The sequence below is a fragment of the Anomaloglossus baeobatrachus genome, unplaced genomic scaffold, assembly GCF_048569485.1.
Source record: "Anomaloglossus baeobatrachus isolate aAnoBae1 unplaced genomic scaffold, aAnoBae1.hap1 Scaffold_2481, whole genome shotgun sequence".
NCBI lineage: Eukaryota > Metazoa > Chordata > Amphibia > Anura > Aromobatidae > Anomaloglossus > Anomaloglossus baeobatrachus.
The window spans coordinates 1-26,081 of record NW_027442081.1 but is presented as its reverse complement, the minus strand read 5'-3'; the positions used below and the strand labels follow the sequence as shown (position 1 = coordinate 26,081).

General features: G+C 46.5%; 16 non-coding genes and 1 pseudogene across 16 annotated transcripts; all 17 read right to left on the bottom strand.

The window, feature by feature from the left end:
• Positions 1-1,152: 1,152 nt before the first annotated feature.
• Positions 1,153-1,343, bottom strand: LOC142262676 (U2 spliceosomal RNA). Its single transcript, XR_012729997.1, has one exon. It is a non-coding gene; the product is annotated as a U2 spliceosomal RNA (small nuclear RNA).
• Positions 1,344-2,730: 1,387 nt separating this feature from the next.
• Positions 2,731-2,921, bottom strand: LOC142262665 (U2 spliceosomal RNA). Its single transcript, XR_012729993.1, has one exon. It is a non-coding gene; the product is annotated as a U2 spliceosomal RNA (small nuclear RNA).
• Positions 2,922-4,308: 1,387 nt separating this feature from the next.
• LOC142262653 (U2 spliceosomal RNA) lies at positions 4,309-4,499 on the bottom strand. Its single transcript, XR_012729982.1, has one exon. It is a non-coding gene; the product is annotated as a U2 spliceosomal RNA (small nuclear RNA).
• A 1,387-nt stretch (positions 4,500-5,886) lies between these two features.
• On the bottom strand, positions 5,887-6,077 carry LOC142262641 (U2 spliceosomal RNA). Its single transcript, XR_012729971.1, has one exon. It is a non-coding gene; the product is annotated as a U2 spliceosomal RNA (small nuclear RNA).
• Positions 6,078-7,464: 1,387 nt separating this feature from the next.
• Positions 7,465-7,655, bottom strand: LOC142262629 (U2 spliceosomal RNA). Its single transcript, XR_012729960.1, has one exon. It is a non-coding gene; the product is annotated as a U2 spliceosomal RNA (small nuclear RNA).
• Positions 7,656-9,042: 1,387 nt separating this feature from the next.
• On the bottom strand, positions 9,043-9,233 carry LOC142262660 (U2 spliceosomal RNA). Its single transcript, XR_012729988.1, has one exon. It is a non-coding gene; the product is annotated as a U2 spliceosomal RNA (small nuclear RNA).
• A 1,387-nt stretch (positions 9,234-10,620) lies between these two features.
• On the bottom strand, positions 10,621-10,811 carry LOC142262617 (U2 spliceosomal RNA). Its single transcript, XR_012729949.1, has one exon. It is a non-coding gene; the product is annotated as a U2 spliceosomal RNA (small nuclear RNA).
• Positions 10,812-12,198: 1,387 nt separating this feature from the next.
• Positions 12,199-12,394, bottom strand: LOC142262666 (U2 spliceosomal RNA). The gene has a single exon (XR_012729994.1). It is a non-coding gene; the product is annotated as a U2 spliceosomal RNA (small nuclear RNA).
• Positions 12,395-13,157: 763 nt separating this feature from the next.
• LOC142262672 (U2 spliceosomal RNA) lies at positions 13,158-13,233 on the bottom strand (annotated as a pseudogene).
• Positions 13,234-14,620: 1,387 nt separating this feature from the next.
• LOC142262605 (U2 spliceosomal RNA) lies at positions 14,621-14,811 on the bottom strand. The gene has a single exon (XR_012729938.1). It is a non-coding gene; the product is annotated as a U2 spliceosomal RNA (small nuclear RNA).
• A 1,387-nt stretch (positions 14,812-16,198) lies between these two features.
• LOC142262593 (U2 spliceosomal RNA) lies at positions 16,199-16,389 on the bottom strand. Its single transcript, XR_012729927.1, has one exon. It is a non-coding gene; the product is annotated as a U2 spliceosomal RNA (small nuclear RNA).
• Positions 16,390-17,776: 1,387 nt separating this feature from the next.
• Positions 17,777-17,967, bottom strand: LOC142262580 (U2 spliceosomal RNA). Its single transcript, XR_012729916.1, has one exon. It is a non-coding gene; the product is annotated as a U2 spliceosomal RNA (small nuclear RNA).
• Positions 17,968-19,354: 1,387 nt separating this feature from the next.
• LOC142262568 (U2 spliceosomal RNA) lies at positions 19,355-19,545 on the bottom strand. Its single transcript, XR_012729905.1, has one exon. It is a non-coding gene; the product is annotated as a U2 spliceosomal RNA (small nuclear RNA).
• Positions 19,546-20,932: 1,387 nt separating this feature from the next.
• Positions 20,933-21,123, bottom strand: LOC142262715 (U2 spliceosomal RNA). Its single transcript, XR_012730031.1, has one exon. It is a non-coding gene; the product is annotated as a U2 spliceosomal RNA (small nuclear RNA).
• A 1,387-nt stretch (positions 21,124-22,510) lies between these two features.
• Positions 22,511-22,701, bottom strand: LOC142262702 (U2 spliceosomal RNA). The gene has a single exon (XR_012730020.1). It is a non-coding gene; the product is annotated as a U2 spliceosomal RNA (small nuclear RNA).
• Positions 22,702-24,088: 1,387 nt separating this feature from the next.
• Positions 24,089-24,279, bottom strand: LOC142262689 (U2 spliceosomal RNA). The gene has a single exon (XR_012730009.1). It is a non-coding gene; the product is annotated as a U2 spliceosomal RNA (small nuclear RNA).
• Positions 24,280-25,667: 1,388 nt separating this feature from the next.
• Positions 25,668-25,858, bottom strand: LOC142262677 (U2 spliceosomal RNA). The gene has a single exon (XR_012729998.1). It is a non-coding gene; the product is annotated as a U2 spliceosomal RNA (small nuclear RNA).
• Positions 25,859-26,081: the final 223 nt, after the last annotated feature.

Here is a 26,081-nt window from a genome sequence, read left to right as displayed (position 1 = left end):
CCCTTGCAGTCTTTCCAATTCACGATACAAAAAGACGGACAGGACAGGTTGCCTGACTTTCCGTCACTGCCACCCTTTGCCATCCTTACCCGTAGAAAGCCCTTTCATCATCCCCAAACCCTAATCTTTTCCCTTTCCTTCCCAGCCCCCAAACCCTGCCCTCTGTACCTTTCTCACCACCCGCTTCCCTTCTCCTGTCATCCCCCTACCACCCGGGAAAAAAAGAGATTGCCCCCTCCTTCCACTAGCCCACCCTCCCACCCAAAGAACAACTTCTTCTGCGCAGCTTGTTTTCTAGGCAGCAGCGCTATTGTGATGTCATCGGGGGGCATTGTGACAAGCCGCCAGTGTTCCGTCTCTTCATGTTGTGCACAGTTCAAACGGAAAATACATCAACAGGCAGACTACAGAAAAGCTTACTATCAAAGGTTAGAGGGGGGCTTTCTCAGAGGGCTTTTTACAGTTTTTCTATTCCCAATTAGCCGTTTAAGTGTACTTATTGAAAGTAGTAATTCTTTCATAGGCCGCCCTTTCTTAGTATTTGACGTTCCTTATATTGCGGTATGAGGCTTCGCAGTAGGTTGCAAACATTCATCACCCATGACTGTCCCCAATTGAGCTCAGAAGCTCAATGTCTATCATGACCTCTCTTTTAGAATGTCCAAGAGCAAGCAAACTATTCCTCCAGGAGAGGGCGCCAACAGACTACTAAAGAGATCATCATTACTCAAAGAAAACCCCAAAAACCAATGCATGATAGGAATAAACAGGTAACTTTCTTTGGAGTGGAAGCGGAGAGATCGCACCAGATGCCAATTCTAGATCTTATCACACCTGTGGTCACTGCAGCAGCAGGTGAATCCACTTTGTCCAAAAGGGATCTATTCCATTCAATTGCAAATGATCTAGATAAGACAGAGAACTGCAGCACGGGGACATAGCCGAGTTGGTCAGGTTGAGTGGTGATGAGTTTGCTATTTGGATGAATAAAGAAAGTCAAAAGTGTGAAAGATAAAAAACAAAAGGAGGAAGTGTGAAAAGTGAATGGGCCAAATTGAGGTGCATATGAAGACGTATGCTTTCTTCCAATTCATTAAATCGGGCTAATATGAATCAGGTGAATTGAGTTCTGCTTTTGGAAACTGGGTTAAGAAGGGGTGCACCGTTCCTGGAGGTACTGCAATACCAGGTCAATGCGTGGAGTGGACAGAGCAAGCTCTTTTTCCATCTCCCTGTTCTAAAAATCCATTTAATATATGGTCCCCAGATAGGGGACGTATCAGATATTAAACTGATAAGAACAGATACTACACTTGATCTTAGCCAAAAGGCCGAGAAGCGATAACCAGAATTGGTTTGGGCCTCGAGTGGCACCCTGGCCTATGCCGGACACATCTTAGGGAGAGAGAGCGAGAGGGAGACAAACCCACGCCTACACAAGACATTTTGTCACCCAAGCCAACCCTTGAAAAGGCTGCTTTGCAGAGCAAAAACAAGAAGAATGGTGCGTTTTGCAGCCGCCGCCCACTGCAATGAATCTGAATAACTCCTCCTTTAGGGCGCAAGCAACTCCCCTCCCCCTTGCAGTCTTTCCAATTCACGATACAAAAAGACGGACAGGACAGGTTGCCTGACTTTCCGTCACTGCCACCCTTTGCCATCCTTACCCGTAGAAAGCCCTTTCATCATCCCCAAACCCTAATCTTTTCCCTTTCCTTCCCAGCCCCCAAACCCTGCCCTCTGTACCTTTCTCACCACCCGCTTCCCTTCTCCTGTCATCCCCCTACCACCCGGGAAAAAAAGAGATTGCCCCCTCCTTCCACTAGCCCACCCTCCCACCCAAAGAACAACTTCTTCTGCGCAGCTTGTTTTCTAGGCAGCAGCGCTATTGTGATGTCATCGGGGGGCATTGTGACAAGCCGCCAGTGTTCCGTCTCTTCATGTTGTGCACAGTTCAAACGGAAAATACATCAACAGGCAGACTACAGAAAAGCTTACTATCAAAGGTTAGAGGGGGGCTTTCTCAGAGGGCTTTTTACAGTTTTTCTATTCCCAATTAGCCGTTTAAGTGTACTTATTGAAAGTAGTAATTCTTTCATAGGCCGCCTTTTCTTAGTATTTGACGTTCCTTATATTGCGGTATGAGGCTTCGCAGTAGGTTGCAAACATTCATCACCCATGACTGTCCCCAATTGAGCTCAGAAGCTCAATGTCTATCATGACCTCTCTTTTAGAATGTCCAAGAGCAAGCAAACTATTCCTCCAGGAGAGGGCGCCAACAGACTACTAAAGAGATCATCATTACTCAAAGAAAACCCCAAAAACCAATGCATGATAGGAATAAACAGGTAACTTTCTTTGGAGTGGAAGCGGAGAGATCGCACCAGATGCCAATTCTAGATCTTATCACACCTGTGGTCACTGCAGCAGCAGGTGAATCCACTTTGTCCAAAAGGGATCTATTCCATTCAATTGCAAATGATCTAGATAAGACAGAGAACTGCAGCACGGGGACATAGCCGAGTTGGTCAGGTTGAGTGGTGATGAGTTTGCTATTTGGATGAATAAAGAAAGTCAAAAGTGTGAAAGATAAAAAACAAAAGGAGGAAGTGTGAAAAGTGAATGGGCCAAATTGAGGTGCATATGAAGACGTATGCTTTCTTCCAATTCATTAAATCGGGCTAATATGAATCAGGTGAATTGAGTTCTGCTTTTGGAAACTGGGTTAAGAAGGGGTGCACCGTTCCTGGAGGTACTGCAATACCAGGTCAATGCGTGGAGTGGACAGAGCAAGCTCTTTTTCCATCTCCCTGTTCTAAAAATCCATTTAATATATGGTCCCCAGATAGGGGACGTATCAGATATTAAACTGATAAGAACAGATACTACACTTGATCTTAGCCAAAAGGCCGAGAAGCGATAACCAGAATTGGTTTGGGCCTCGAGTGGCACCCTGGCCTATGCCGGACACATCTTAGGGAGAGAGAGCGAGAGGGAGACAAACCCACGCCTACACAAGACATTTTGTCACCCAAGCCAACCCTTGAAAAGGCTGCTTTGCAGAGCAAAAACAAGAAGAATGGTGCGTTTTGCAGCCGCCGCCCACTGCAATGAATCTGAATAACTCCTCCTTTAGGGCGCAAGCAACTCCCCTCCCCCTTGCAGTCTTTCCAATTCACGATACAAAAAGACGGACAGGACAGGTTGCCTGACTTTCCGTCACTGCCACCCTTTGCCATCCTTACCCGTAGAAAGCCCTTTCATCATCCCCAAACCCTAATCTTTTCCCTTTCCTTCCCAGCCCCCAAACCCTGCCCTCTGTACCTTTCTCACCACCCGCTTCCCTTCTCCTGTCATCCCCCTACCACCCGGGAAAAAAAGAGATTGCCCCCTCCTTCCACTAGCCCACCCTCCCACCCAAAGAACAACTTCTTCTGCGCAGCTTGTTTTCTAGGCAGCAGCGCTATTGTGATGTCATCGGGGGGCATTGTGACAAGCCGCCAGTGTTCCGTCTCTTCATGTTGTGCACAGTTCAAACGGAAAATACATCAACAGGCAGACTACAGAAAAGCTTACTATCAAAGGTTAGAGGGGGGCTTTCTCAGAGGGCTTTTTACAGTTTTTCTATTCCCAATTAGCCGTTTAAGTGTACTTATTGAAAGTAGTAATTCTTTCATAGGCCGCCCTTTCTTAGTATTTGACGTTCCTTATATTGCGGTATGAGGCTTCGCAGTAGGTTGCAAACATTCATCACCCATGACTGTCCCCAATTGAGCTCAGAAGCTCAATGTCTATCATGACCTCTCTTTTAGAATGTCCAAGAGCAAGCAAACTATTCCTCCAGGAGAGGGCGCCAACAGACTACTAAAGAGATCATCATTACTCAAAGAAAACCCCAAAAACCAATGCATGATAGGAATAAACAGGTAACTTTCTTTGGAGTGGAAGCGGAGAGATCGCACCAGATGCCAATTCTAGATCTTATCACACCTGTGGTCACTGCAGCAGCAGGTGAATCCACTTTGTCCAAAAGGGATCTATTCCATTCAATTGCAAATGATCTAGATAAGACAGAGAACTGCAGCACGGGGACATAGCCGAGTTGGTCAGGTTGAGTGGTGATGAGTTTGCTATTTGGATGAATAAAGAAAGTCAAAAGTGTGAAAGATAAAAAACAAAAGGAGGAAGTGTGAAAAGTGAATGGGCCAAATTGAGGTGCATATGAAGACGTATGCTTTCTTCCAATTCATTAAATCGGGCTAATATGAATCAGGTGAATTGAGTTCTGCTTTTGGAAACTGGGTTAAGAAGGGGTGCACCGTTCCTGGAGGTACTGCAATACCAGGTCAATGCGTGGAGTGGACAGAGCAAGCTCTTTTTCCATCTCCCTGTTCTAAAAATCCATTTAATATATGGTCCCCAGATAGGGGACGTATCAGATATTAAACTGATAAGAACAGATACTACACTTGATCTTAGCCAAAAGGCCGAGAAGCGATAACCAGAATTGGTTTGGGCCTCGAGTGGCACCCTGGCCTATGCCGGACACATCTTAGGGAGAGAGAGCGAGAGGGAGACAAACCCACGCCTACACAAGACATTTTGTCACCCAAGCCAACCCTTGAAAAGGCTGCTTTGCAGAGCAAAAACAAGAAGAATGGTGCGTTTTGCAGCCGCCGCCCACTGCAATGAATCTGAATAACTCCTCCTTTAGGGCGCAAGCAACTCCCCTCCCCCTTGCAGTCTTTCCAATTCACGATACAAAAAGACGGACAGGACAGGTTGCCTGACTTTCCGTCACTGCCACCCTTTGCCATCCTTACCCGTAGAAAGCCCTTTCATCATCCCCAAACCCTAATCTTTTCCCTTTCCTTCCCAGCCCCCAAACCCTGCCCTCTGTACCTTTCTCACCACCCGCTTCCCTTCTCCTGTCATCCCCCTACCACCCGGGAAAAAAAGAGATTGCCCCCTCCTTCCACTAGCCCACCCTCCCACCCAAAGAACAACTTCTTCTGCGCAGCTTGTTTTCTAGGCAGCAGCGCTATTGTGATGTCATCGGGGGGCATTGTGACAAGCCGCCAGTGTTCCGTCTCTTCATGTTGTGCACAGTTCAAACGGAAAATACATCAACAGGCAGACTACAGAAAAGCTTACTATCAAAGGTTAGAGGGGGGCTTTCTCAGAGGGCTTTTTACAGTTTTTCTATTCCCAATTAGCCGTTTAAGTGTACTTATTGAAAGTAGTAATTCTTTCATAGGCCGCCCTTTCTTAGTATTTGACGTTCCTTATATTGCGGTATGAGGCTTCGCAGTAGGTTGCAAACATTCATCACCCATGACTGTCCCCAATTGAGCTCAGAAGCTCAATGTCTATCATGACCTCTCTTTTAGAATGTCCAAGAGCAAGCAAACTATTCCTCCAGGAGAGGGCGCCAACAGACTACTAAAGAGATCATCATTACTCAAAGAAAACCCCAAAAACCAATGCATGATAGGAATAAACAGGTAACTTTCTTTGGAGTGGAAGCGGAGAGATCGCACCAGATGCCAATTCTAGATCTTATCACACCTGTGGTCACTGCAGCAGCAGGTGAATCCACTTTGTCCAAAAGGGATCTATTCCATTCAATTGCAAATGATCTAGATAAGACAGAGAACTGCAGCACGGGGACATAGCCGAGTTGGTCAGGTTGAGTGGTGATGAGTTTGCTATTTGGATGAATAAAGAAAGTCAAAAGTGTGAAAGATAAAAAACAAAAGGAGGAAGTGTGAAAAGTGAATGGGCCAAATTGAGGTGCATATGAAGACGTATGCTTTCTTCCAATTCATTAAATCGGGCTAATATGAATCAGGTGAATTGAGTTCTGCTTTTGGAAACTGGGTTAAGAAGGGGTGCACCGTTCCTGGAGGTACTGCAATACCAGGTCAATGCGTGGAGTGGACAGAGCAAGCTCTTTTTCCATCTCCCTGTTCTAAAAATCCATTTAATATATGGTCCCCAGATAGGGGACGTATCAGATATTAAACTGATAAGAACAGATACTACACTTGATCTTAGCCAAAAGGCCGAGAAGCGATAACCAGAATTGGTTTGGGCCTCGAGTGGCACCCTGGCCTATGCCGGACACATCTTAGGGAGAGAGAGCGAGAGGGAGACAAACCCACGCCTACACAAGACATTTTGTCACCCAAGCCAACCCTTGAAAAGGCTGCTTTGCAGAGCAAAAACAAGAAGAATGGTGCGTTTTGCAGCCGCCGCCCACTGCAATGAATCTGAATAACTCCTCCTTTAGGGCGCAAGCAACTCCCCTCCCCCTTGCAGTCTTTCCAATTCACGATTCAAAAAGACGGACAGGACAGGTTGCCTGACTTTCCGTCACTGCCACCCTTTGCCATCCTTACCCGTAGAAAGCCCTTTCATCATCCCCAAACCCTAATCTTTTCCCTTTCCTTCCCAGCCCCCAAACCCTGCCCTCTGTACCTTTCTCACCACCCGCTTCCCTTCTCCTGTCATCCCCCTACCACCCGGGAAAAAAAGAGATTGCCCCCTCCTTCCACTAGCCCACCCTCCCACCCAAAGAACAACTTCTTCTGCGCAGCTTGTTTTCTAGGCAGCAGCGCTATTGTGATGTCATCGGGGGGCATTGTGACAAGCCGCCAGTGTTCCGTCTCTTCATGTTGTGCACAGTTCAAACGGAAAATACATCAACAGGCAGACTACAGAAAAGCTTACTATCAAAGGTTAGAGGGGGGCTTTCTCAGAGGGCTTTTTACAGTTTTTCTATTCCCAATTAGCCGTTTAAGTGTACTTATTGAAAGTAGTAATTCTTTCATAGGCCGCCCTTTCTTAGTATTTGACGTTCCTTATATTGCGGTATGAGGCTTCGCAGTAGGTTGCAAACATTCATCACCCATGACTGTCCCCAATTGAGCTCAGAAGCTCAATGTCTATCATGACCTCTCTTTTAGAATGTCCAAGAGCAAGCAAACTATTCCTCCAGGAGAGGGCGCCAACAGACTACTAAAGAGATCATCATTACTCAAAGAAAACCCCAAAAACCAATGCATGATAGGAATAAACAGGTAACTTTCTTTGGAGTGGAAGCGGAGAGATCGCACCAGATGCCAATTCTAGATCTTATCACACCTGTGGTCACTGCAGCAGCAGGTGAATCCACTTTGTCCAAAAGGGATCTATTCCATTCAATTGCAAATGATCTAGATAAGACAGAGAACTGCAGCACGGGGACATAGCCGAGTTGGTCAGGTTGAGTGGTGATGAGTTTGCTATTTGGATGAATAAAGAAAGTCAAAAGTGTGAAAGATAAAAAACAAAAGGAGGAAGTGTGAAAAGTGAATGGGCCAAATTGAGGTGCATATGAAGACGTATGCTTTCTTCCAATTCATTAAATCGGGCTAATATGAATCAGGTGAATTGAGTTCTGCTTTTGGAAACTGGGTTAAGAAGGGGTGCACCGTTCCTGGAGGTACTGCAATACCAGGTCAATGCGTGGAGTGGACAGAGCAAGCTCTTTTTCCATCTCCCTGTTCTAAAAATCCATTTAATATATGGTCCCCAGATAGGGGACGTATCAGATATTAAACTGATAAGAACAGATACTACACTTGATCTTAGCCAAAAGGCCGAGAAGCGATAACCAGAATTGGTTTGGGCCTCGAGTGGCACCCTGGCCTATGCCGGACACATCTTAGGGAGAGAGAGCGAGAGGGAGACAAACCCACGCCTACACAAGACATTTTGTCACCCAAGCCAACCCTTGAAAAGGCTGCTTTGCAGAGCAAAAACAAGAAGAATGGTGCGTTTTGCAGCCGCCGCCCACTGCAATGAATCTGAATAACTCCTCCTTTAGGGCGCAAGCAACTCCCCTCCCCCTTGCAGTCTTTCCAATTCACGATACAAAAAGACGGACAGGACAGGTTGCCTGACTTTCCGTCACTGCCACCCTTTGCCATCCTTACCCGTAGAAAGCCCTTTCATCATCCCCAAACCCTAATCTTTTCCCTTTCCTTCCCAGCCCCCAAACCCTGCCCTCTGTACCTTTCTCACCACCCGCTTCCCTACTCCTGTCATCCCCCTACCACCCGGGAAAAAAAGAGATTGCCCCCTCCTTCCACTAGCCCACCCTCCCACCCAAAGAACAACTTCTTCTGCGCAGCTTGTTTTCTAGGCAGCAGCGCTATTGTGATGTCATCGGGGGGCATTGTGACAAGCCGCCAGTGTTCCGTCTCTTCATGTTGTGCACAGTTCAAACGGAAAATACATCAACAGGCAGACTACAGAAAAGCTTACTATCAAAGGTTAGAGGGGGGCTTTCTCAGAGGGCTTTTTACAGTTTTTCTATTCCCAATTAGCCGTTTAAGTGTACTTATTGAAAGTAGTAATTCTTTCATAGGCCGCCCTTTCTTAGTATTTGACGTTCCTTATATTGCGGTATGAGGCTTCGCAGTAGGTTGCAAACATTCATCACCCATGACTGTCCCCAATTGAGCTCAGAAGCTCAATGTCTATCATGACCTCTCTTTTAGAATGTCCAAGAGCAAGCAAACTATTCCTCCAGGAGAGGGCGCCAACAGACTACTAAAGAGATCATCATTACTCAAAGAAAACCCCAAAAACCAATGCATGATAGGAATAAACAGGTAACTTTCTTTGGAGTGGAAGCGGAGAGATCGCACCAGATGCCAATTCTAGATCTTATCACACCTGTGGTCACTGCAGCAGCAGGTGAATCCACTTTGTCCAAAAGGGATCTATTCCATTCAATTGCAAATGATCTAGATAAGACAGAGAACTGCAGCACGGGGACATAGCCGAGTTGGTCAGGTTGAGTGGTGATGAGTTTGCTATTTGGATGAATAAAGAAAGTCAAAAGTGTGAAAGATAAAAAACAAAAGGAGGAAGTGTGAAAAGTGAATGGGCCAAATTGAGGTGCATATGAAGACGTATGCTTTCTTCCAATTCATTAAATCGGGCTAATATGAATCAGGTGAATTGAGTTCTGCTTTTGGAAACTGGGTTAAGAAGGGGTGCACCGTTCCTGGAGGTACTGCAATACCAGGTCAATGCGTGGAGTGGACATAGCAAGCTCTTTTTCCATCTCCCTGTTCTAAAAATCCATTTAATATATGGTCCCCAGATAGGGGACGTATCAGATATTAAACTGATAAGACCAGCTACTACACTTGATCTTAGCCAAAAGGCCGAGAAGCGATAACCAGAATTGGTTTGGGCCTCGAGTGGCACCCTGGCCTATGCCGGACACATCTTAGGGAGAGAGAGCGAGAGGGAGACAAACCCACGCCTACACAAGACATTTTGTCACCCAAGCCAACCCTTGAAAAGGCTGCTTTGCAGAGCAAAAACAAGAAGAATGGTGCGTTTTGCAGCCGCCGCCCACTGCAATGAATCTGAATAACTCCTCCTTTAGGGCGCAAGCAACTCCCCTCCCCCTTGCAGTCTTTCCAATTCACGATACAAAAAGACGGACAGGACAGGTTGCCTGACTTTCCGTCACTGCCACCCTTTGCCATCCTTACCCGTAGAAAGCCCTTTCATCATCCCCAAACCCTAATCTTTTCCCTTTCCTTCCCAGCCCCCAAACCCTGCCCTCTGTACCTTTCTCACCACCCGCTTCCCTTCTCCTGTCATCCCCCTACCACCCGGGAAAAAAAGAGATTGCCCCCTCCTTCCACTAGCCCACCCTCCCACCCAAAGAACAACTTCTTCTGCGCAGCTTGTTTTCTAGGCAGCAGCGCTATTGTGATGTCATCGGGGGGCATTGTGACAAGCCGCCAGTGTTCCGTCTCTTCATGTTGTGCACAGTTCAAACGGAAAATACATCAACAGGCAGACTACAGAAAAGCTTACTATCAAAGGTTAGAGGGGGGCTTTCTCAGAGGGCTTTTTACAGTTTTTCTATTCCCAATTAGCCGTTTAAGTGTACTTATTGAAAGTAGTAATTCTTTCATAGGCCGCCCTTTCTTAGTATTTGACGTTCCTTATATTGCGGTATGAGGCTTCGCAGTAGGTTGCAAACATTCATCACCCATGACTGTCCCCAATTGAGCTCAGAAGCTCAATGTCTATCATGACCTCTCTTTTAGAATGTCCAAGAGCAAGCAAACTATTCCTCCAGGAGAGGGCGCCAACAGACTACTAAAGAGATCATCATTACTCAAAGAAAACCCCAAAAACCAATGCATGATAGGAATAAACAGGTAACTTTCTTTGGAGTGGAAGCGGAGAGATCGCACCAGATGCCAATTCTAGATCTTATCACACCTGTGGTCACTGCAGCAGCAGGTGAATCCACTTTGTCCAAAAGGGATCTATTCCATTCAATTGCAAATGATCTAGATAAGACAGAGAACTGCAGCACGGGGACATAGCCGAGTTGGTCAGGTTGAGTGGTGATGAGTTTGCTATTTGGATGAATAAAGAAAGTCAAAAGTGTGAAAGATAAAAAACAAAAGGAGGAAGTGTGAAAAGTGAATGGGCCAAATTGAGGTGCATATGAAGACGTATGCTTTCTTCCAATTCATTAAATCGGGCTAATATGAATCAGGTGAATTGAGTTCTGCTTTTGGAAACTGGGTTAAGAAGGGGTGCACCGTTCCTGGAGGTACTGCAATACCAGGTCAATGCGTGGAGTGGACAGAGCAAGCTCTTTTTCCATCTCCCTGTTCTAAAAATCCATTTAATATATGGTCCCCAGATAGGGGACGTATCAGATATTAAACTGATAAGAACAGATACTACACTTGATCTTAGCCAAAAGGCCGAGAAGCGATAACCAGAATTGGTTTGGGCCTCGAGTGGCACCCTGGCCTATGCCGGACACATCTTAGGGAGAGAGAGCGAGAGGGAGACAAACCCACGCCTACACAAGACATTTTGTCACCCAAGCCAACCCTTGAAAAGGCTGCTTTGCAGAGCAAAAACAAGAAGAATGGTGCGTTTTGCAGCCGCCGCCCACTGCAATGAATCTGAATAACTCCTCCTTTAGGGCGCAAGCAACTCCCCTCCCCCTTGCAGTCTTTCCAATTCACGATACAAAAAGACGGACAGGACAGGTTGCCTGACTTTCCGTCACTGCCACCCTTTGCCATCCTTACCCGTAGAAAGCCCTTTCATCATCCCCAAACCCTAATCTTTTCCCTTTCCTTCCCAGCCCCCAAACCCTGCCCTCTGTACCTTTCTCACCACCCGCTTCCCTTCTCCTGTCATCCCCCTACCACCCGGGAAAAAAAGAGATTGCCCCCTCCTTCCACTAGCCCACCCTCCCACCCAAAGAACAACTTCTTCTGCGCAGCTTGTTTTCTAGGCAGCAGCGCTATTGTGATGTCATCGGGGGGCATTGTGACAAGCCGCCAGTGTTCCGTCTCTTCATGTTGTGCACAGTTCAAACGGAAAATACATCAACAGGCAGACTACAGAAAAGCTTACTATCAAAGGTTAGAGGGGGGCTTTCTCAGAGGGCTTTTTACAGTTTTTCTATTCCCAATTAGCCGTTTAAGTGTACTTATTGAAAGTAGTAATTCTTTCATAGGCCGCCCTTTCTTAGTATTTGACGTTCCTTATATTGCGGTATGAGGCTTCGCAGTAGGTTGCAAACATTCATCACCCATGACTGTCCCCAATTGAGCTCAGAAGCTCAATGTCTATCATGACCTCTCTTTTAGAATGTCCAAGAGCAAGCAAACTATTCCTCCAGGAGAGGGCGCCAACAGACTACTAAAGAGATCATCATTACTCAAAGAAAACCCCAAAAACCAATGCATGATAGGAATAAACAGGTAACTTTCTTTGGAGTGGAAGCGGAGAGATCGCACCAGATGCCAATTCTAGATCTTATCACACCTGTGGTCACTGCAGCAGCAGGTGAATCCACTTTGTCCAAAAGGGATCTATTCCATTCAATTGCAAATGATCTAGATAAGACAGAGAACTGCAGCACGGGGACATAGCCGAGTTGGTCAGGTTGAGTGGTGATGAGTTTGCTATTTGGATGAATAAAGAAAGTCAAAAGTGTGAAAGATAAAAAACAAAAGGAGGAAGTGTGAAAAGTGAATGGGCCAAATTGAGGTGCATATGAAGACGTATGCTTTCTTCCAATTCATTAAATCGGGCTAATATGAATCAGGTGAATTGAGTTCTGCTTTTGGAAACTGGGTTAAGAAGGGGTGCACCGTTCCTGGAGGTACTGCAATACCAGGTCAATGCGTGGAGTGGACAGAGCAAGCTCTTTTTCCATCTCCCTGTTCTAAAAATCCATTTAATATATGGTCCCCAGATAGGGGACGTATCAGATATTAAACTGATAAGAACAGATTTTTGATTTAATGAAGCTTTCCAAAGCACCGCAAAAATGCATGACCGAAGTCACACCAAAAACAGTGCAAAGGCTAGGATTCGTGTGGACCCCTCCGTGAGAAGAGGATCCCCAAAAATCAACCCCGTCCCTCCGAGCCAGAAGGCCACAGCGAGGGTCAGGGATCTTCGGTGCTCCCCCAAGCCGAAGCCTGGTTGAGCCTTGTTGTTGCTCCCAGCGTCCACCGAGGCATCTTACCCAAGTGGAGTAGGGAGCTACTAGTCGTTGGTTTCGCAGCCGGGACTGCCCGGACCGTCAACCGGTGTTGGTTTCTCAGCCCAAGGCTGACCGGACCTCCAACCGGGTGTTGGTTTCTCAGCCCAAGGCTGACCGGACCTCCAACCGAGAGTTGGTTTCTCAGCCCAAGGCTAACCGGACCTCCAACCGGGTGTTGGTTTCTCAGCCAAAGCTGACCCGGACCTCCAACCGGGTGTTGGTTTCTCAGCCCAAAGCTGACCGGACCTCCGACCGGGATTATAAAAATTTCCCTTCTTAGCCAGAAGGCCGGGATAGGGCAATATGCTTGGAAAGTATGAATAGGCAAGGCGCGGCGTGCGACAGAGTCTGAGGCTTACCAGGGTCCCAACCTAGCAAGTTCAGACTCCCTCCAGGGTGTCCATTCCTGGGGCACATTGCACCATAACCCCCACACTTACTCAGTCTAATAGCCTCGATCCTGGTAGGGCCATGGTTTCCTATAGATGGATATACTATCCTCCCAAAGTACTAACAAGCGCAACCTGCCAGTGTGCATTGCATCATTGTACTAAGGTGGCCGGAGCCTTAAACCACCTTTTCGAAAGATACTACACTTGATCTTAGCCAAAAGGCCGAGAAGCGATAACCAGAATTGGTTTGGGCCTCGAGTGGCACCCTGGCCTATGCCGGACACATCTTAGGGAGAGAGAGCGAGAGGGAGACAAACCCACGCCTACACAAGACATTTTGTCACCCAAGCCAACCCTTGAAAAGGCTGCTTTGCAGAGCAAAAACAAGAAGAATGGTGCGTTTTGCAGCCGCCGCCCACTGCAATGAATCTGAATAACTCCTCCTTTAGGGCGCAAGCAACTCCCCTCCCCCTTGCAGTCTTTCCAATTCACGATACAAAAAGACGGACAGGACAGGTTGCCTGACTTTCCGTCACTGCCACCCTTTGCCATCCTTACCCGTAGAAAGCCCTTTCATCATCCCCAAACCCTAATCTTTTCCCTTTCCTTCCCAGCCCCCAAACCCTGCCCTCTGTACCTTTCTCACCACCCGCTTCCCTTCTCCTGTCATCCCCCTACCACCCGGGAAAAAAAGAGATTGCCCCCTCCTTCCACTAGCCCACCCTCCCACCCAAAGAACAACTTCTTCTGCGCAGCTTGTTTTCTAGGCAGCAGCGCTATTGTGATGTCATCGGGGGGCATTGTGACAAGCCGCCAGTGTTCCGTCTCTTCATGTTGTGCACAGTTCAAACGGAAAATACATCAACAGGCAGACTACAGAAAAGCTTACTATCAAAGGTTAGAGGGGGGCTTTCTCAGAGGGCTTTTTACAGTTTTTCTATTCCCAATTAGCCGTTTAAGTGTACTTATTGAAAGTAGTAATTCTTTCATAGGCCGCCCTTTCTTAGTATTTGACGTTCCTTATATTGCGGTATGAGGCTTCGCAGTAGGTTGCAAACATTCATCACCCATGACTGTCCCCAATTGAGCTCAGAAGCTCAATGTCTATCATGACCTCTCTTTTAGAATGTCCAAGAGCAAGCAAACTATTCCTCCAGGAGAGGGCGCCAACAGACTACTAAAGAGATCATCATTACTCAAAGAAAACCCCAAAAACCAATGCATGATAGGAATAAACAGGTAACTTTCTTTGGAGTGGAAGCGGAGAGATCGCACCAGATGCCAATTCTAGATCTTATCACACCTGTGGTCACTGCAGCAGCAGGTGAATCCACTTTGTCCAAAAGGGATCTATTCCATTCAATTGCAAATGATCTAGATAAGACAGAGAACTGCAGCACGGGGACATAGCCGAGTTGGTCAGGTTGAGTGGTGATGAGTTTGCTATTTGGATGAATAAAGAAAGTCAAAAGTGTGAAAGATAAAAAACAAAAGGAGGAAGTGTGAAAAGTGAATGGGCCAAATTGAGGTGCATATGAAGACGTATGCTTTCTTCCAATTCATTAAATCGGGCTAATATGAATCAGGTGAATTGAGTTCTGCTTTTGGAAACTGGGTTAAGAAGGGGTGCACCGTTCCTGGAGGTACTGCAATACCAGGTCAATGCGTGGAGTGGACAGAGCAAGCTCTTTTTCCATCTCCCTGTTCTAAAAATCCATTTAATATATGGTCCCCAGATAGGGGACGTATCAGATATTAAACTGATAAGAACAGATACTACACTTGATCTTAGCCAAAAGGCCGAGAAGCGATAACCAGAATTGGTTTGGGCCTCGAGTGGCACCCTGGCCTATGCCGGACACATCTTAGGGAGAGAGAGCGAGAGGGAGACAAACCCACGCCTACACAAGACATTTTGTCACCCAAGCCAACCCTTGAAAAGGCTGCTTTGCAGAGCAAAAACAAGAAGAATGGTGCGTTTTGCAGCCGCCGCCCACTGCAATGAATCTGAATAACTCCTCCTTTAGGGCGCAAGCAACTCCCCTCCCCCTTGCAGTCTTTCCAATTCACGATACAAAAAGACGGACAGGACAGGTTGCCTGACTTTCCGTCACTGCCACCCTTTGCCATCCTTACCCGTAGAAAGCCCTTTCATCATCCCCAAACCCTAATCTTTTCCCTTTCCTTCCCAGCCCCCAAACCCTGCCCTCTGTACCTTTCTCACCACCCGCTTCCCTTCTCCTGTCATCCCCCTACCACCCGGGAAAAAAAGAGATTGCCCCCTCCTTCCACTAGCCCACCCTCCCACCCAAAGAACAACTTCTTCTGCGCAGCTTGTTTTCTAGGCAGCAGCGCTATTGTGATGTCATCGGGGGGCATTGTGACAAGCCGCCAGTGTTCCGTCTCTTCATGTTGTGCACAGTTCAAACGGAAAATACATCAACAGGCAGACTACAGAAAAGCTTACTATCAAAGGTTAGAGGGGGGCTTTCTCAGAGGGCTTTTTACAGTTTTTCTATTCCCAATTAGCCGTTTAAGTGTACTTATTGAAAGTAGTAATTCTTTCATAGGCCGCCCTTTCTTAGTATTTGACGTTCCTTATATTGCGGTATGAGGCTTCGCAGTAGGTTGCAAACATTCATCACCCATGACTGTCCCCAATTGAGCTCAGAAGCTCAATGTCTATCATGACCTCTCTTTTAGAATGTCCAAGAGCAAGCAAACTATTCCTCCAGGAGAGGGCGCCAACAGACTACTAAAGAGATCATCATTACTCAAAGAAAACCCCAAAAACCAATGCATGATAGGAATAAACAGGTAACTTTCTTTGGAGTGGAAGCGGAGAGATCGCACCAGATGCCAATTCTAGATCTTATCACACCTGTGGTCACTGCAGCAGCAGGTGAATCCACTTTGTCCAAAAGGGATCTATTCCATTCAATTGCAAATGATCTAGATAAGACAGAGAACTGCAGCACGGGGACATAGCCGAGTTGGTCAGGTTGAGTGGTGATGAGTTTGCTATTTGGATGAATAAAGAAAGTCAAAAGTGTGAAAGATAAAAAACAAAAGGAGGAAGTGTGAAAAGTGAATGGGCTAAATTGAGGTGCATATGAAGACGTATGCTTTCTTCCAATTCATTAAATCGGGCTAATATGAATCAGGTGAATTGAGTTCTGCTTTTGGAAACTGGGTTAAGAAGGGGTGCACCGTTCCTGGAGGTACTGCAATACCAGGTCAATGCGTGGAGTGGACAGAGCAAGCTCTTTTTCCATCTCCCTGTTCTAAAAATCCATTTAATATATGGTCCCCAGATAGGGGACGTATCAGATATTAAACTGATAAGAACAGATACTACACTTGATCTTAGCCAAAAGGCCGAGAAGCGATAACCAGAATTGGTTTGGGCCTCGAGTGGCACCCTGGCCTATGCCGGACACATCTTAGGGAGAGAGAGCGAGAGGGAGACAAACCCACGCCTACACAAGACATTTTGTCACCCAAGCCAACCCTTGAAAAGGCTGCTTTGCAGAGCAAAAACAAGAAGAATGGTGCGTTTTGCAGCCGCCGCCCACTGCAATGAATCTGAATAACTCCTCCTTTAGGGCGCAAGCAACTCCCCTCCCCCTTGCAGTCTTTCCAATTCACGATACAAAAAGACGGACAGGACAGGTTGCCTGACTTTCCGTCACTGCCACCCTTTGCCATCCTTACCCGTAGAAAGCCCTTTCATCATCCCCAAACCCTAATCTTTTCCCTTTCCTTCCCAGCCCCCAAACCCTGCCCTCTGTACCTTTCTCACCACCCGCTTCCCTTCTCCTGTCATCCCCCTACCACCCGGGAAAAAAAGAGATTGCCCCCTCCTTCCACTAGCCCACCCTCCCACCCAAAGAACAACTTCTTCTGCGCAGCTTGTTTTCTAGGCAGCAGCGCTATTGTGATGTCATCGGGGGGCATTGTGACAAGCCGCCAGTGTTCCGTCTCTTCATGTTGTGCACAGTTCAAACGGAAAATACATCAACAGGCAGACTACAGAAAAGCTTACTATCAAAGGTTAGAGGGGGGCTTTCTCAGAGGGCTTTTTACAGTTTTTCTATTCCCAATTAGCCGTTTAAGTGTACTTATTGAAAGTAGTAATTCTTTCATAGGCCGCCCTTTCTTAGTATTTGACGTTCCTTATATTGCGGTATGAGGCTTCGCAGTAGGTTGCAAACATTCATCACCCATGACTGTCCCCAATTGAGCTCAGAAGCTCAATGTCTATCATGACCTCTCTTTTAGAATGTCCAAGAGCAAGCAAACTATTCCTCCAGGAGAGGGCGCCAACAGACTACTAAAGAGATCATCATTACTCAAAGAAAACCCCAAAAACCAATGCATGATAGGAATAAACAGGTAACTTTCTTTGGAGTGGAAGCGGAGAGATCGCACCAGATGCCAATTCTAGATCTTATCACACCTGTGGTCACTGCAGCAGCAGGTGAATCCACTTTGTCCAAAAGGGATCTATTCCATTCAATTGCAAATGATCTAGATAAGACAGAGAACTGCAGCACGGGGACATAGCCGAGTTGGTCAGGTTGAGTGGTGATGAGTTTGCTATTTGGATGAATAAAGAAAGTCAAAAGTGTGAAAGATAAAAAACAAAAGGAGGAAGTGTGAAAAGTGAATGGGCCAAATTGAGGTGCATATGAAGACGTATGCTTTCTTCCAATTCATTAAATCGGGCTAATATGAATCAGGTGAATTGAGTTCTGCTTTTGGAAACTGGGTTAAGAAGGGGTGCACCGTTCCTGGAGGTACTGCAATACCAGGTCAATGCGTGGAGTGGACAGAGCAAGCTCTTTTTCCATCTCCCTGTTCTAAAAATCCATTTAATATATGGTCCCCAGATAGGGGACGTATCAGATATTAAACTGATAAGAACAGATACTACACTTGATCTTAGCCAAAAGGCCGAGAAGCGATAACCAGAATTGGTTTGGGCCTCGAGTGGCACCCTGGCCTATGCCGGACACATCTTAGGGAGAGAGAGCGAGAGGGAGACAAACCCACGCCTACACAAGACATTTTGTCACCCAAGCCAACCCTTGAAAAGGCTGCTTTGCAGAGCAAAAACAAGAAGAATGGTGCGTTTTGCAGCCGCCGCCCACTGCAATGAATCTGAATAACTCCTCCTTTAGGGCGCAAGCAACTCCCCTCCCCCTTGCAGTCTTTCCAATTCACGATACAAAAAGACGGACAGGACAGGTTGCCTGACTTTCCGTCACTGCCACCCTTTGCCATCCTTACCCGTAGAAAGCCCTTTCATCATCCCCAAACCCTAATCTTTTCCCTTTCCTTCCCAGCCCCCAAACCCTGCCCTCTGTACCTTTCTCACCACCCGCTTCCCTTCTCCTGTCATCCCCCTACCACCCGGGAAAAAAAGAGATTGCCCCCTCCTTCCACTAGCCCACCCTCCCACCCAAAGAACAACTTCTTCTGCGCAGCTTGTTTTCTAGGCAGCAGCGCTATTGTGATGTCATCGGGGGGCATTGTGACAAGCCGCCAGTGTTCCGTCTCTTCATGTTGTGCACAGTTCAAACAGAAAATACATCAACAGGCAGACTACAGAAAAGCTTACTATCAAAGGTTAGAGGGGGGCTTTCTCAGAGGGCTTTTTACAGTTTTTCTATTCCCAATTAGCCGTTTAAGTGTACTTATTGAAAGTAGTAATTCTTTCATAGGCCGCCCTTTCTTAGTATTTGACGTTCCTTATATTGCGGTATGAGGCTTCGCAGTAGGTTGCAAACATTCATCACCCATGACTGTCCCCAATTGAGCTCAGAAGCTCAATGTCTATCATGACCTCTCTTTTAGAATGTCCAAGAGCAAGCAAACTATTCCTCCAGGAGAGGGCGCCAACAGACTACTAAAGAGATCATCATTACTCAAAGAAAACCCCAAAAACCAATGCATGATAGGAATAAACAGGTAACTTTCTTTGGAGTGGAAGCGGAGAGATCGCACCAGATGCCAATTCTAGATCTTATCACACCTGTGGTCACTGCAGCAGCAGGTGAATCCACTTTGTCCAAAAGGGATCTATTCCATTCAATTGCAAATGATCTAGATAAGACAGAGAACTGCAGCACGGGGACATAGCCGAGTTGGTCAGGTTGAGTGGTGATGAGTTTGCTATTTGGATGAATAAAGAAAGTCAAAAGTGTGAAAGATAAAAAACAAAAGGAGGAAGTGTGAAAAGTGAATGGGCCAAATTGAGGTGCATATGAAGACGTATGCTTTCTTCCAATTCATTAAATCGGGCTAATATGAATCAGGTGAATTGAGTTCTGCTTTTGGAAACTGGGTTAAGAAGGGGTGCACCGTTCCTGGAGGTACTGCAATACCAGGTCAATGCGTGGAGTGGACAGAGCAAGCTCTTTTTCCATCTCCCTGTTCTAAAAATCCATTTAATATATGGTCCCCAGATAGGGGACGTATCAGATATTAAACTGATAAGAACAGATACTACACTTGATCTTAGCCAAAAGGCCGAGAAGCGATAACCAGAATTGGTTTGGGCCTCGAGTGGCACCCTGGCCTATGCCGGACACATCTTAGGGAGAGAGAGCGAGAGGGAGACAAACCCACGCCTACACAAGACATTTTGTCACCCAAGCCAACCCTTGAAAAGGCTGCTTTGCAGAGCAAAAACAAGAAGAATGGTGCGTTTTGCAGCCGCCGCCCACTGCAATGAATCTGAATAACTCCTCCTTTAGGGCGCAAGCAACTCCCCTCCCCCTTGCAGTCTTTCCAATTCACGATACAAAAAGACGGACAGGACAGGTTGCCTGACTTTCCGTCACTGCCACCCTTTGCCATCCTTACCCGTAGAAAGCCCTTTCATCATCCCCAAACCCTAATCTTTTCCCTTTCCTTCCCAGCCCCCAAACCCTGCCCTCTGTACCTTTCTCACCACCCGCTTCCCTTCTCCTGTCATCCCCCTACCACCCGGGAAAAAAAGAGATTGCCCCCTCCTTCCACTAGCCCACCCTCCCACCCAAAGAACAACTTCTTCTGCGCAGCTTGTTTTCTAGGCAGCAGCGCTATTGTGATGTCATCGGGGGGCATTGTGACAAGCCGCCAGTGTTCCGTCTCTTCATGTTGTGCACAGTTCAAACGGAAAATACATCAACAGGCAGACTACAGAAAAGCTTACTATCAAAGGTTAGAGGGGGGCTTTCTCAGAGGGCTTTTTACAGTTTTTCTATTCCCAATTAGCCGTTTAAGTGTACTTATTGAAAGTAGTAATTCTTTCATAGGCCGCCCTTTCTTAGTATTTGACGTTCCTTATATTGCGGTATGAGGCTTCGCAGTAGGTTGCAAACATTCATCACCCATGACTGTCCCCAATTGAGCTCAGAAGCTCAATGTCTATCATGACCTCTCTTTTAGAATGTCCAAGAGCAAGCAAACTATTCCTCCAGGAGAGGGCGCCAACAGACTACTAAAGAGATCATCATTACTCAAAGAAAACCCCAAAAACCAACGCATGATAGGAATAAACAGGTAACTTTCTTTGGAGTGGAAGCGGAGAGATCGCACCAGATGCCAATTCTAGATCTTATCACACCTGTGGTCACTGCAGCAGCAGGTGAATCCACTTTGTCCAAAAGGGATCTATTCCATTCAATTGCAAATGATCTAGATAAGACAGAGAACTGCAGCACGGGGACATAGCCGAGTTGGTCAGGTTGAGTGGTGATGAGTTTGCTATTTGGATGAATAAAGAAAGTCAAAAGTGTGAAAGATAAAAAACAAAAGGAGGAAGTGTGAAAAGTGAATGGGCCAAATTGAGGTGCATATGAAGACGTATGCTTTCTTCCAATTCATTAAATCGGGCTAATATGAATCAGGTGAATTGAGTTCTGCTTTTGGAAACTGGGTTAAGAAGGGGTGCACCGTTCCTGGAGGTACTGCAATACCAGGTCAATGCGTGGAGTGGACAGAGCAAGCTCTTTTTCCATCTCCCTGTTCTAAAAATCCATTTAATATATGGTCCCCAGATAGGGGACGTATCAGATATTAAACTGATAAGAACAGATACTACACTTGATCTTAGCCAAAAGGCCGAGAAGCGATAACCAGAATTGGTTTGGGCCTCGAGTGGCACCCTGGCCTATGCCGGACACATCTTAGGGAGAGAGAGCGAGAGGGAGACAAACCCACGCCTACACAAGACATTTTGTCACCCAAGCCAACCCTTGAAAAGGCTGCTTTGCAGAGCAAAAACAAGAAGAATGGTGCGTTTTGCAGCCGCCGCCCACTGCAATGAATCTGAATAACTCCTCCTTTAGGGCGCAAGCAACTCCCCTCCCCCTTGCAGTCTTTCCAATTCACGATACAAAAAGACGGACAGGACAGGTTGCCTGACTTTCCGTCACTGCCACCCTTTGCCATCCTTACCCGTAGAAAGCCCTTTCATCATCCCCAAACCCTAATCTTTTCCCTTTCCTTCCCAGCCCCCAAACCCTGCCCTCTGTACCTTTCTCACCACCCGCTTCCCTTCTCCTGTCATCCCCCTACCACCCGGGAAAAAAAGAGATTGCCCCCTCCTTCCACTAGCCCACCCTCCCACCCAAAGAACAACTTCTTCTGCGCAGCTTGTTTTCTAGGCAGCAGCGCTATTGTGATGTCATCGGGGGGCATTGTGACAAGCCGCCAGTGTTCCGTCTCTTCATGTTGTACACAGTTCAAACGGAAAATACATCAACAGGCAGACTACAGAAAAGCTTACTATCAAAGGTTAGAGGGGGGCTTTCTCAGAGGGCTTTTTACAGTTTTTCTATTCCCAATTAGCCGTTTAAGTGTACTTATTGAAAGTAGTAATTCTTTCATAGGCCGCCCTTTCTTAGTATTTGACGTTCCTTATATTGCGGTATGAGGCTTCGCAGTAGGTTGCAAACATTCATCACCCATGACTGTCCCCAATTGAGCTCAGAAGCTCAATGTCTATCATGACCTCTCTTTTAGAATGTCCAAGAGCAAGCAAACTATTCCTCCAGGAGAGGGCGCCAACAGACTACTAAAGAGATCATCATTACTCAAAGAAAACCCCAAAAACCAATGCATGATAGGAATAAACAGGTAACTTTCTTTGGAGTGGAAGCGGAGAGATCGCACCAGATGCCAATTCTAGATCTTATCACACCTGTGGTCACTGCAGCAGCAGGTGAATCCACTTTGTCCAAAAGGGATCTATTCCATTCAATTGCAAATGATCTAGATAAGACAGAGAACTGCAGCACGGGGACATAGCCGAGTTGGTCAGGTTGAGTGGTGATGAGTTTGCTATTTGGATGAATAAAGAAAGTCAAAAGTGTGAAAGATAAAAAACAAAAGGAGGAAGTGTGAAAAGTGAATGGGCCAAATTGAGGTGCATATGAAGACGTATGCTTTCTTCCAATTCATTAAATCGGGCTAATATGAATCAGGTGAATTGAGTTCTGCTTTTGGAAACTGGGTTAAGAAGGGGTGCACCGTTCCTGGAGGTACTGCAATACCAGGTCAATGCGTGGAGTGGACAGAGCAAGCTCTTTTTCCATCTCCCTGTTCTAAAAATCCATTTAATATATGGTCCCCAGATAGGGGACGTATCAGATATTAAACTGATAAGAACAGATACTACACTTGATCTTAGCCAAAAGGCCGAGAAGCGATAACCAGAATTGGTTTGGGCCTCGAGTGGCACCCTGGCCTATGCCGGACACATCTTAGGGAGAGAGAGCGAGAGGGAGACAAACCCACGCCTACACAAGACATTTTGTCACCCAAGCCAACCCTTGAAAAGGCTGCTTTGCAGAGCAAAAACAAGAAGAATGGTGCGTTTTGCAGCCGCCGCCCACTGCAATGAATCTGAATAACTCCTCCTTTAGGGCGCAAGCAACTCCCCTCCCCCTTGCAGTCTTTCCAATTCACGATACAAAAAGACGGACAGGACAGGTTGCCTGACTTTCCGTCACTGCCACCCTTTGCCATCCTTACCCGTAGAAAGCCCTTTCATCATCCCCAAACCCTAATCTTTTCCCTTTCCTTCCCAGCCCCCAAACCCTGCCCTCTGTACCTTTCTCACCACCCGCTTCCCTTCTCCTGTCATCCCCCTACCACCCGGGAAAAAAAGAGATTGCCCCCTCCTTCCACTAGCCCACCCTCCCACCCAAAGAACAACTTCTTCTGCGCAGCTTGTTTTCTAGGCAGCAGCGCTATTGTGATGTCATCGGGGGGCATTGTGACAAGCCGCCAGTGTTCCGTCTCTTCATGTTGTGCACAGTTCAAACGGAAAATACATCAACAGGCAGACTACAGAAAAGCTTACTATCAAAGGTTAGAGGGGGGCTTTCTCAGAGGGCTTTTTACAGTTTTTCTATTCCCAATTAGCCGTTTAAGTGTACTTATTGAAAGTAGTAATTCTTTCATAGGCCGCCCTTTCTTAGTATTTGACGTTCCTTATATTGCGGTATGAGGCTTCGCAGTAGGTTGCAAACATTCATCACCCATGACTGTCCCCAATTGAGCTCAGAAGCTCAATGTCTATCATGACCTCTCTTTTAGAATGTCCAAGAGCAAGCAAACTATTCCTCCAGGAGAGGGCGCCAACAGACTACTAAAGAGATCATCATTACTCAAAGAAAACCCCAAAAACCAATGCATGATAGGAATAAACAGGTAACTTTCTTTGGAGTGGAAGCGGAGAGATCGCACCAGATGCCAATTCTAGATCTTATCACACCTGTGGTCACTGCAGCAGCAGGTGAATCCACTTTGTCCAAAAGGGATCTATTCCATTCAATTGCAAATGATCTAGATAAGACAGAGAACTGCAGCACGGGGACATAGCCGAGTTGGTCAGGTTGAGTGGTGATGAGTTTGCTATTTGGATGAATAAAGAAAGTCAAAAGTGTGAAAGATAAAAAACAAAAGGAGGAAGTGTGAAAAGTGAATGGGCCAAATTGAGGTGCATATGAAGACGTATGCTTTCTTCCAATTCATTAAATCGGGCTAATATGAATCAGGTGAATTGAGTTCTGCTTTTGGAAACTGGGTTAAGAAGGGGTGCACCGTTCCTGGAGGTACTGCAATACCAGGTCAATGCGTGGAGTGGACAGAGCAAGCTCTTTTTCCATCTCCCTGTTCTAAAAATCCATTTAATATATGGTCCCCAGATAGGGGACGTATCAGATATTAAACTGATAAGAACAGATACTACACTTGATCTTAGCCAAAAGGCCGAGAAGCGATAACCAGAATTGGTTTGGGCCTCGAGTGGCACCCTGGCCTATGCCGGACACATCTTAGGGAGAGAGAGCGAGAGGGAGACAAACCCACGCCTACACAAGACATTTTGTCACCCAAGCCAACCCTTGAAAAGGCTGCTTTGCAGAGCAAAAACAAGAAGAATGGTGCGTTTTGCAGCCGCCGCCCACTGCAATGAATCTGAATAACTCCTCCTTTAGGGCGCAAGCAACTCCCCTCCCCCTTGCAGTCTTTCCAATTCACGATACAAAAAGACGGACAGGACAGGTTGCCTGACTTTCCGTCACTGCCACCCTTTGCCATCCTTACCCGTAGAAAGCCCTTTCATCATCCCCAAACCCTAATCTTTTCCCTTTCCTTCCCAGCCCCCAAACCCTGCCCTCTGTACCTTTCTCACCACCCCGCTTCCCTTCTCCTGTCATCCCCCTACCACCCGGGAAAAAAAGAGATTGCCCCCTCCTTCCACTAGCCCACCCTCCCACCCAAAGAACAACTTCTTCTGCGCAGCTTGTTTTCTAGGCAGCAGCGCTATTGTGATGTCATCGGGGGGCATTGTGACAAGCCGCCAGTGTTCCGTCTCTTCATGTTGTGCACAGTTCAAACGGAAAATACATCAACAGGCAGACTACAGAAAAGCTTACTATCAAAGGTTAGAGGGGGGCTTTCTCAGAGGGCTTTTTACAGTTTTTCTATTCCCAATTAGCCGTTTAAGTGTACTTATTGAAAGTAGTAATTCTTTCATAGGCCGCCCTTTCTTAGTATTTGACGTTCCTTATATTGCGGTATGAGGCTTCGCAGTAGGTTGCAAACATTCATCACCCATGACTGTCCCCAATTGAGCTCAGAAGCTCAATGTCTATCATGACCTCTCTTTTAGAATGTCCAAGAGCAAGCAAACTATTCCTCCAGGAGAGGGCGCCAACAGACTACTAAAGAGATCATCATTACTCAAAGAAAACCCCAAAAACCAATGCATGATAGGAATAAACAGGTAACTTTCTTTGGAGTGGAAGCGGAGAGATCGCACCAGATGCCAATTCTAGATCTTATCACACCTGTGGTCACTGCAGCAGCAGGTGAATCCACTTTGTCCAAAAGGGATCTATTCCATTCAATTGCAAATGATCTAGATAAGACAGAGAACTGCAGCACGGGGACATAGCCGAGTTGGTCAGGTTGAGTGGTGATGAGTTTGCTATTTGGATGAATAAAGAAAGTCAAAAGTGTGAAAGATAAAAAACAAAAGGAGGAAGTGTGAAAAGTGAATGGGCCAAATTGAGGTGCATATGAAGACGTATGCTTTCTTCCAATTCATTAAATCGGGCTAATATGAATCAGGTGAATTGAGTTCTGCTTTTGGAAACTGGGTTAAGAAGGGGTGCACCGTTCCTGGAGGTACTGCAATACCAGGTCAATGCGTGGAGTGGACAGAGCAAGCTCTTTTTCCATCTCCCTGTTCTAAAAATCCATTTAATATATGGTCCCCAGATAGGGGACGTATCAGATATTAAACTGATAAGAACAGATACTACACTTGATCTTAGCCAAAAGGCCGAGAAGCGATAACCAGAATTGGTTTGGGCCTCGAGTGGCACCCTGGCCTATGCCGGACACATCTTAGGGAGAGAGAGCGAGAGGGAGACAAACCCACGCCTACACAAGACATTTTGTCACCCAAGCCAACCCTTGAAAAGGCTGCTTTGCAGAGCAAAAACAAGAAGAATGGTGCGTTTTGCAGCCGCCGCCCACTGCAATGAATCTGAATAACTCCTCCTTTAGGGCGCAAG